This window comes from Crocodylus porosus, unplaced genomic scaffold (assembly GCF_001723895.1).
Source record: "Crocodylus porosus isolate Cpor-Errol unplaced genomic scaffold, CroPor_comp1, whole genome shotgun sequence".
Taxonomy (NCBI): Eukaryota; Metazoa; Chordata; order Crocodylia; family Crocodylidae; genus Crocodylus; species Crocodylus porosus.
Genome location: NW_017728949.1, coordinates 84,227,066 through 84,236,962, shown reverse-complemented (window position 1 = coordinate 84,236,962; position 9,897 = coordinate 84,227,066). Strand labels below are relative to the sequence as shown.

General features: G+C 38.9%; 1 protein-coding gene across 1 annotated transcript in view; it reads left to right on the top strand.

Moving 5' to 3' along the window:
- Positions 1-692: 692 nt before the first annotated feature.
- BAZ2B (bromodomain adjacent to zinc finger domain 2B) overlaps positions 693-9,897 on the top strand; it is a 202,293-nt gene continuing 193,088 nt past the window's right edge. Inside the window, exon 1 of the mRNA XM_019553838.1 lies at positions 693-962. The gene's annotated coding sequence lies outside the window, so the exon portion shown is untranslated. The remainder of the gene's footprint in view (positions 963-9,897) is intronic.

Genomic DNA, 9,897 nt, shown 5'->3' with positions numbered 1-9,897 from the left:
TGTATTGAAGAGGTTGCAAACGGATATATTTATCTAGCTGCAGGGTTTCTCAATGAGTTAATTTTGGTTGCTAATATTTTATAATGTGATTCATTATATCTTTAGAAAGTTCAAGTTCTATATTTTTTGGTTCCTTTCTCTTCTGAAAAAGTAAGTTTTGGTATAAAAACCTTAGACTGAGTAACTTTTTAATTTTGATTAATTTAATACTTTTCTTGGAATAGTCCTGTGGTTTAGTTTTTATCTTAAGGCCTGAGCTGCTTTCCCACTTAAAGAGAACTTCAGCAGCAGTTTCTTTTTTTATATGAGTGTATTTAAACTTCAGGTAACTTGCATGGTTCTTTTTTCTTTAGCTGCGTTTAAAAACAAAAATCAAGTAATACAGTATTGCTATTTACCCAATATTGGAAAAATAGATCTCCCTTTTTGTTTCACAGTTTTTTTTATTGTTTCTGAAATGGCGTTGATTTAAGGTAGCACAATTATATGTTGGTTGCATCTGAAAACACATACTTTACCTGGGTTGGCTATGGTCACGTGAGCATGTGTTTACTAGTGATCTAAGTGCTCCACCTGCCTTTCAGTTTGTTTACCAGGAAATCAAGATGTGTAAACTGCAGGAAGTACTATTTGACCCTCTCCGACAGTATCTCATTACAATAATTGCTAATCTCTGAATAAGACAGCCATGTTTTGTGAGTAACAGAGAGAGAGGGTTTGTGTTAGATTTTAGATGTTTCCACAAATATAGCACTGTAAATGCTTGCTTGGATTATGTTTCCATGATAGCTTTTGATTACAGACATCTGGTGACCTTTGGGGTCAGCAGACAGGGGCACAATAGTATGTGTTCTTTCATTCTTCTTTAACTGAAAAAATATCCCGGCTTGTTGTTTTGGAGTGCTGTCACTGCTCTGTAGCGAAAGGATAATGGCTACTTCCTGATTAAACCACTATCCACAGTAAGCTCTTAATATTATATCTCTCATCTCCTCTAAAAGGCAAGAGTATTCGGTGCTTTTCTTCTCTGTTTCTTTTCCAAGGGATTTTTTAATCAGTTGTAAATGTTTTCATAAATATGCATTGAAGTAAAAGCCTGTAGTTAAAGGAGTAACTTCTCAGTTATTTTAATTTCCAATATAATCTTTTTTCTTGTTAAAGCAAGGAAGTTGCCTGGTCTTTTAATACTTGTTTGAAAAATGTTTAAATACAGACTTGACTGACTTGCGTTTAGATGTTAAATATTTTAATATTTTAAAATCAATTTAGGTGTTGGTCATATAATCAGTGTTTAACCTGATGGACAATTTAAATAAATATTCAAATAAAAACCCCCAAAGATATAAACAATTAAAATAAAATATCCTTCAATAATATTAGGCACTGGTAATTTGTAGTTTACCATTTTATACTGTCTACAGAACTGTTTTATATTTAACATGAATTACTCAGCATTGAAATAAAATACAATCTGGAATATTTTGTTAGATTTATTTTGTATATGAGAGATTTACCTCTCTCTTTCTGTACTTGTAAGCGTTTAACTTTAGTTATTTTTTTCCTTGAGTCACTGTACTTCTTGAACCTTCTGCTGCGGTGCAAGCAGATGCAACTCTTGTCTTTTTTTTGTTTGGGTCCACTTTTATATAGCCTTAAAACATTATTTTGAGGCATCATTTAGTCATTTAATACTAAAAAATGATGCGTTCCAAGAGACTGAGGTTCAAATTAATTTCTGTAAGTAAATCCAAAATAACACCACCAAAGTTGATAGTCATGCTAGTGTAATGGAAACAACATGTGGCACAGAGTACTGTATACCAAGATAAAGTTACTGAGCTCTGTACTAAATTAATATTAATTATTTTTCTCAACTATTTCAGGTAAATGTAGTTAGTTACCATAACAGTCTGTTTCAGCTCCAAAAAGTAAGTGTGAGGATATCAAAACAATATTGTGGTCCTGATACAGAGATCTGCTCCCTTCTTGCTCTTTCACCCTGGCATCAACTCTGTGCCAGGCTGTCAGAAATACACACTTTTTAAATGAAATGTATATATGTCTCTTTTAAAGTGCTGATATGTAATAAGAACCTATAAAGAATTCTGTATTAAAAATACCCACAAAAGAGGTTTCCAATAACATTATTTGACAATTAATGGAATCATCTTCTGTAAATCTGATTATTTTTTTCTGAGTTGTGCTTTTTAAATTTAACTGATATTAAGGCTGTCCATGTTGTTAAAAAATAGAATACCCCTCCTTTTAATGGGTGCACTTTCCACTCTTAACCAATTAGGCCAAGTATTCAGTGGGAAAATTTGTTGGCAGTCATCCCACAGTAACTCTTAGAACATGTTGTAAGAACTAGATTGCCATCAGACTGTTAAAATGGTATCCTTTGGTAATGGATACTGAGGCAGTCTGGGTAAGCTTTATGTACAATGCCCATGCGTTACCTGGCTTTTTGGAAGACATGTTGTTTAACCCGTTAATAAAACAGTAGTGATGATGTTTGCAGACCTTTGCATAGTTCTGTGAGATCGTCTAAATTAAAGCCCTGTGTAAAGCCAGGTGGCCTTGCTGTTATTTCAGTCAATTTAAAAAACTGCCAAAATGATAAACTTACTTTAAAACAAGTTCTGCTCTTTCTTACATAGTCATATTTCACTAATCTAGAAAAATCTTTGTTAAACATGTGCCTGTTAAGAGCTTTGAATCTAGATAAAAGTTCTAAAGCATGTTTTATACTTGATGCATATGAATAGTTTGCTTCCTTTCCAATGAGCAGGTGCAGAAAGAAAACTCACAGACCTTTGAGACGAAGTTTTATCTGCCTTTCACCCTCCTTTTCTGCATATGTAAATAACATTGAAATAAATGTAAGATTTGCATCTGTTTAAGATTGCAAGAATAGTATCATACTCTTCTTTTTATGTGTGTATGCATTAAATACTTTTTGTCTTCAGCAGTGGCAGTAGCTATTGTTGCTTCATATGAATTACCATGTAGTTAGGTATGGATTTCTTTGTTTCAGAAAATGGCAAACCTGTTGGGAAGGCAGGAAAAGGGGATTTTTGCAGGTTGATGGATGAAATCTTGCAGGCAAGATATATAAATCTTAACTTTAGATTATAAGGGCTTTGGGACAAGAACCATCTCTTTGCGATGTGTTTGCATATTACTTGTTCCATTCGGGTCCTGGCCCATGACAGGGGCTCCTTTGCACTATCTCCAAACAAATAGTAAAAGAAGATCTTGTCATTTATTTTCCCCTCAGATTTTCCAGTGAAACAGCCCTTCAGTGTCCTCATATGAAGAGACTCAGAACTCTGGGTGCCATGCACACAACCTGGGCTGAGCAGTTTGTGTTGTGAACTAGGTGTGTGGTGAAAATATGCCCACTCACAACTTTTGGATAGTTGATGGGACAGTTTTATTCACTTTTTGTTAGGCAGTGGTTTTCAACCTTTTCAGATTCAAGCCACCCCTTGTTAGACTCAAGGCAACCCTCAGAAAATGGCAGCTCTTTGTTTTCACTGGTTTTTTTGTTTTGTTTTGGGTTGGGTTTTTTTTTTTGTTTTCCTACAAAAATAATAGAGCAATCCTTTTGTTGGAAAGAATTGAGAAACTGTAGCATGTTACAATATTTTTGACACTGTGGATTCCTATTTGAAAACTCCAGGTTTATCTTGGGAATTATATAAGTTTTTGCACACCTAATAGAGCTAATATTACACGGCACCCTGTGGCACCCTTAAAAGGATTTCATAGCATGTCAGGGTGCTGCAGCAACCTACAATGGTGCCAGATCCTTTTATGTATGCTGCAAGGTGTGAGGGAGGTAATTGGGTTAGTGCAGGCTCTGCCTTGTCCCTGCCTGGCCCTGCTGTGAGGAGGTAAGCACTTTTAAATTAGGTTCCATTCAACTGACAAAAGTTATGGAGAGATGCCTTGTGTCCAATGAAAGGTGCCTTCCGTTCAAAAAAGATTGAGAACCACTATATTAGACCATGTGGTGACTGATTTAGTGGCCACATTGTAACTTCCCACCTGTGCATTTTTCCACCCCAATTCAGCTCTCCGGTAAGAAAGTATACATCCACTGATTCTGTTGGAGTGGCTCTTAATGCCAGTGATGATTTGGTTCTTATGAACATTTTAAGCCCTGGCAAAGAAAATATGAAGTACTGAATCTTGATATGGCAGAATACTGTCTTCTAATGTTGGTCTAGATACACTACCTGATGACTATTCAAATATACATTTACCGTCTTCCTACTGAACAACAGGGGAGGCACAGAATGAAACTACACAGGTCATAGAATCATAGAAAATTAGGGTTGGACGGGACAACCCTAATTTTCTATGATTCTATGACCTGTGTAGTTTCATTCTGCCTCAGGAGGTCATCTAGTCCAACCCCCTGCTCAAAACAGGACCACCCCCACTAGATCATCCCAGCCAAAGCTTTGTCTAGCTGAGTTTTAAAAGCTTCCAAAGATATGGAGACTTCACAGCCTTTCTGGGTAACCTGTTCCAGTGTTTTACTACCCTTCTAGCGACAGAGTTCTTCCTAATATCTAACATAAACTTCCCTCGCTGCAGCTGGAGACTGTTGCTACATGTTCTGTCATCTCTGAGAACAGTCTAGGTCCATCTTCCTTCTAACCTGGCTTCAGCCTCTCCTCAGAAGGCATGTGCCCCAGGCCCCTCACCATTTTCATTGCCCTTGGCTGGACTCTGTTCAATTTGTCCACATCCTTTCTGTAGTGGGGGCCCCAAAACTGAACACAGTACTCCAGATGTGGCCTCACCAGTGCTGGATAGAGGGGAAGTTCAACTTCCCTTGACCTGCTGGCAGCACACCTACCAATTCAACCCAGTATGCCATTAGCCTTCTTGGCAACAAGGGCACACTGCTGGCTCATACTTAGCTTATTGTCCGCTGAAAATCCCTGGTCTTTCCAGCAGAGCTGCTGCCCAGCGGGTCAGCCCCCAGCCTGTACCAGTGGATGGGATTGTTCGGTCCTAAGTGTAGGACTTTGTGCTTGTCCTGGATGAATTTCATGAAATTTCTTTTGGCCCAGTCCTCCAACTTATCTAGGTCACTCGGAATCCTAGCCCTATCCTGCAGTGTATCTACTACTCCCGCCAGGTTGGTGTCATCTGCAGACTCACTTAGGGTGTTCTCTCTGCCATCTTCCAGGTCATTGATGAAGATATTGAATAAACCAGCCCCAAGACTGACCCCTGGGGCACTCCACTTGATGCTGGCTGCCAACTAGACATCTAGCCATAGATTACTACCCCCTGAACCCAATGGCTTCAGCCAGTTTCTTATCTACCTCATAGTTCATTCTTCCAATTCATACTTTCATAGCTTGCCTGAAAAAATGTTGTGGAAGACTGTATCAAAAGCCTTGCTAACATCAAGGTATCGTGCATCCACAGAGCCAGTCATCTCATCATAGAAGGCAATCGGGGTTGGTCAGGCATGACTTGCCCTTGATGAATGCTTGCTACTGTTCCTAATCACCTTTTTCTATTCCAGGTTCTTAGAAATGGATTCCTTGAGGATCTGTTCCATGATTTTTTCCAGGGACTAAGGTGAGACTGACTGGCCTGTAGTTCCCTGGATCCTCCTTTTTCCCTCTTTTAAATATGGGCACTATGTTTGCCCTTTTCCAGTTATCTGGGACCTCTCCTGATTTGCCATGAGCTTTCAGAGATGATGGCCAGTGGCTCTGCTGTCACATCAGCCACCTCCCTCAGCACCTTAACCTGTTTTGCCACCGTTAGCTGCTTGCCTCCTCCCCAAACTGCTGCCAGTTGCAGTAGTCTGGGAGCTGACCTTGCCTGTGAAGACAAGAGGTGAAAAAAGCATCAAATACTTCAGCCTTTCTGCATCTTCTGTCACTAGGTTGCCCCCGCCCTTCAGTTAGGGACCCACACTTTCCCTCACCATCTTGTTACTGACATATCTGTAGAAACGCTTCTTGTTTCCCTTCACATCCCCTGCTAGCTGCAAACCTAATTGCACTTTGGCCTTCCTGAATTCATCCCTGCGTGCCCGAGCAATGCTCTTATATTCTTCCCTAGTTGTTTGTCCAGGTTTCCACTTATAAGCTTCCTTTTTGTGATTTAGTTTACTGAAGAGTTCCTTGCTGAGCCAAGCTGGTCTTCTGCCATACTTGCTAGTCTTCCTGCATATCGGTATGGTTTGATCCTACACTCTCAGTAAGGCTTCTTTAAAGTACAGTCGGCTCTCCTAGACTCCTCTGCTCCTCAGACTGGCTGCCCAGGGGATCCTGCCCATGAGTTCCCTGAGCAAGTCAGTCTGCTTTTATGAAGTCCAGGGTCCTTACTTTGCTCTCCATCCTTCCTTTCCTCAGGATCCTAAACTCATTGCTGTCTCACAGGGTAATTGAAAAAGTGCAGGCAGATTGCTTTATTCTGTTTTGTTATAATGTAAACAGACTGCTAACATTAGAAATAATGGGACTGAACATTCTGGGCTGTTGATAAACTAAACCAGCCTACTTCAGAGTTGGGGCAGAATGGGCTCTACTAGTATAAATATAAACAATTTGCTAATACTTAAGTATTTAACTGATTTAAGATATAAGAACTCCCTATTTCAGTTCAGCGGACATTGATTGACTTTTTGCTGTTAGAGTGATTTCCCCCTCCCCCCCCAATAACATTTTCTAGAATATTTAAAAACGGATGAAGTTATCAAAAAGCTAGCTACTGCAACCCAAGAACTGTTAAGTGAAGTTATTTGTTTGACTATTATCTCCTTTTCCAATCTTTCAGAAGACTTGTCATTTTTTTTGTGCTTAGTGGGTTGATGGAGATAGGATGCTGCGGAGAGCTGCTTTCCTTCTATTTTGGTTTGGGGCCAGCCATTGATAGTGTTCCACATTAAGCTGTGCTGTTGGGATTGTTCAGATTTGTTACAACACTTCTCAGGTCTTTTACAGGATAGGAAGACTGTTGCCTGCACATATTCTCCACATTATACTCTATCATCTGTGATTTAAGTGCTTCAGAGCTCTCTGCTTGATTTTAGTCCTTCTAGGATTTTTCAGTAATGGGTCTGATCTGAGTCCTAATAGAAATTATTTTTCTCAAAATACATCTAATTAAATGTTTTGCACTTGCCTAATATGGAGATGTAATATTCAGACCTGGTGGTTGTGGGTTTTTGGTCCTTGGGGTAAGTAGCTGATGGAGTTCTTTGATATTTTTGTTTTGACCGCAGGAAACCAAATTGGTAGGAAAAGGAAAACAGAACCAAGATGTTAGCACATCATTTTATGTTAAGATATTTCACAATTTCAGTTACAGTTAAACTGGTCTAGAATGGGTGTAGACTTCTTTTTTATTATTGGAATAACTTCTTTACTAAGCATACTTTAGTTGAAACAGCATTCCATCATGGGAAGAAATACACTAACCTTATCTTTTAGTTCTTGTTCTCATACATACACTCACATACTGTGAACATACACTCTTATTTTTTACATATACGGTTGTCCTGTCTTGTTAGAGTACAAAGATATAATTTTATTATAGTTTTATGTACAATAATCAAAACAGATTACTGTACATTTAGGTATAGCGTAAATGTTATTGCCTATATTATTACTATCACATTATAACCTTCACAGTTTACGTGGATATTTCAGGTAGCTAAATAGCAAGGTGGTTTGCAGAATGTTGTTATTATATATAAAATATATATATTTTTGTGTGTGTGTGTGTGTGTGTAAACATAAAATTATATAGAGTTTGATTCCGTGTTTTACAGTCTAGTTCTAAATGAGTGACTATGAAAACAAATAATACAACTTCCTATATCCTTTAAAAATTGGAATCTTTGTCTATCAAATCAAAATTTGGTATGGACCAATAAGCATACTTAAGTTTATATATACTACTACATTTGGTCATTTTAGTTTAGTGTTGTTTTCCCTGTTCCACCAAGGGAAGTGGCTTCTCCTAGCTTGTGTTATATTGCCAGACTCTAGAATATCTTTAAAAATGACAGCTTTGTTGACTCTTATTCTGGCTGTCAACAATGATAAGCTTGATATGGTGATTACTGTATTATATTGTTGCTAGCATACACATTGTATTGAAGTTCTACTAGTGTGTCTTGTTCTTCAAAACTTCTGGAACACCGAGGTGGCGGTGGGGGGTGGATAGGTGGAACCTAATTGTTAAGGCTCTCTGACACTGCCATTTTTAAGACCCTGGCCTATAACTGTAAAAAATTAAGCATTTGAGTCTGAAATTGTCTATGATGGGTGTTTTCTTCAGGTTAGCATTTTTGAAACATCAGTAAGGACAGTTCAGCTCTTTCAGGGAATGGGGCTCTGGCACTCTGTTGTTTTGGAGATGATGCTTGAAATTTGACAAGTTGACGTTTTGTAAGCTTTATTTAAAATTGCACCTTACAGATGTTCAAAGGAAGGCTTCTTGGATTTTATTACTAATTTCCCTGAAAATTCTGACACTGAGTAGGTCTGAAAACATGTAGGCGAGGGACAGACATTACACACAAACCAGTTTTAAGTGATCATAAACTGGTTTAAACCTGTAAAAGAACAAACATTTAGCGCATATAAGCTAGTTTGAAAATGGCTGAAACTGGGTTGAGAGAAACCTGGTTGAATGTAGTATCAGACTTAACTGATTTAGGTGAAACCTGTTTATACAGTATCTGTCCCAGACTTCTTCCTGGTATAACTTAGAGACCACTAGCATCCCAGATACTTTGTAGGTCTGGATGGGGCTCTCTGCTTTAGAGAGCTGGGCTGGCCCCTCCTTTCCGCTCCCTGGCTGGAGCTCCAGCAGAGACGGCAGGTACAGTAGTGTCTGCCTGGATTCTCTATGTGCTGCCCCCCCCACCCGCCACTCCCTCCTCAAGCAGGGATCCCCCCTTCCCCTCTCCCAGCATGGACCATAGCCAGCATGAAGTATGCTAGCTAATGCTGACAGATGTCGTAAAGCAGACAGGACAGTGTCTGCTGAGGGCTTTTTGGAGCTAATCAGCAGGTCCTTCCATTTCTTCATTTGAAAAAGTTGTTAAAGAAGAGCTTGAACTAATGAGAGAGGCTATTGTTTCCTTGATGGGGTGTTATCAACTGCCTGCTGGAGAGTTGCTAAATGCTCTGTTATCAATTCCCTGCTGGGATGCACAGGAACAGTGGTGGGGGAACACTTAAATAATCAGAGCATCCTGCCAGGGCCCAGACATGTCCCTCCACTCAGCTCAGCACTGCAGAAGGGAAGGGAGGGCTGCTCTAGCACCCCAAAACTTCTAGTCTGAGCCACTGCAGGCATGTGTCTTCATTTTCTTAGTCCAGAGGGTGATGCTTGTTCAGTTGCAAAACAGTTCAGCCGAGCCAGGTTAGATTAACCTGCAAAGATTGAATCAGTTCAGGCTCAGACCTTTGGAATGTCTGTCCCTAGCCATACTGAATGCTTGCTTTGTGAGGAAAATGTTTGTTGAAGTATTGAGAAAAAGAACCTGATTTTTGTCAGGAAAAGCAATATTATAAGGATAAAATTCACTTGTAAATATGGCAAGAGACAAAATGTAACCACTTTTAAAGACAAGATTTTGCCCTGTAGTGACTGCTAATGAGTTAAGCACATTAATACATTCACGAGAAATACTTTTTAACTAGTTCCTGAGGCATTTCAGGGATTTTTCTTAAAACCTCTGTGGTAATTGCATGACTTTCTACTTTCAAAAGTCACCAGACATTTTAAAATTTTGTTTTCCATTAGTTATAGAAGAATTCCTACTTATACCACAGAGAAAGATTCTGTATTTTTAATTAAAACAAATGTGCACTTTTAATAGTGTGAGTTTTTTTTTTT